The sequence below is a fragment of the Halyomorpha halys genome, unplaced genomic scaffold (assembly GCF_000696795.3).
Source record: "Halyomorpha halys isolate HHAL.00 unplaced genomic scaffold, Hhal_1.1 Scaffold278.1, whole genome shotgun sequence".
Classification (NCBI taxonomy): domain Eukaryota; kingdom Metazoa; phylum Arthropoda; class Insecta; order Hemiptera; family Pentatomidae; genus Halyomorpha; species Halyomorpha halys.
In genome coordinates this window covers 230877-231467 of record NW_027109219.1, presented here as the reverse complement: position 1 = coordinate 231467, position 591 = coordinate 230877, and the positions used below count along the sequence as shown (strand labels likewise).

The 591-nt window shown below is 27.1% G+C and overlaps 1 protein-coding gene across 1 annotated transcript in view; it reads left to right on the top strand.

The window, feature by feature from the left end:
* LOC106680694 (P protein) overlaps nucleotides 1-591 on the top strand; it is a gene marked incomplete in the record, with an annotated part of 42576 nt that overhangs the window by 40602 nt on the left and 1383 nt on the right.

Genomic DNA, 591 nt, shown 5'->3' with positions numbered 1-591 from the left:
TATACCGTCTTAAACTCAGCATCATTTATACAGCGCATTTCAGGACTAAGTGTCCTAACTGAAAATGTGAATTCAGAATTTCAGAACAATAAAAAAAATCCTTAATTCATATTTCTTCTTTTAATACTTAAGCTATATATTTACTTTCAACACAATTTGTGGATCTGCCTGTTATTTTTTAATTATTCTGTAATTCCTTTTATTCATTATGGTTGTTATCTTGTTTTTGTTCTTAGTCCTGATAACTCACTTTATCTCTTTTGTAAGGATAACCATGTTTCAGGAATGTATAATGGTTTTAGATCTCTTAGATTTATTAAGATATATTGAAATTTCATTTCTTAATTTATTATAAAACTGACAGAAATATGATTACTATTAATATATTTAGGACTAATGAGGAGAACAGTTAAATGTCATAATTGAAGATAAATTTATTTAAGATAGCCTGAGACGTTGTTGATAAATCGTTGAAATAGAGAAATTTTAGCAAGGGAGAGTACTTTCACTACATCTAATTACATTTATCTTCTGTGTACACACCGATCTTTAGTGTATATACTGATCTTTAGTAAATACACCGAATTTTAG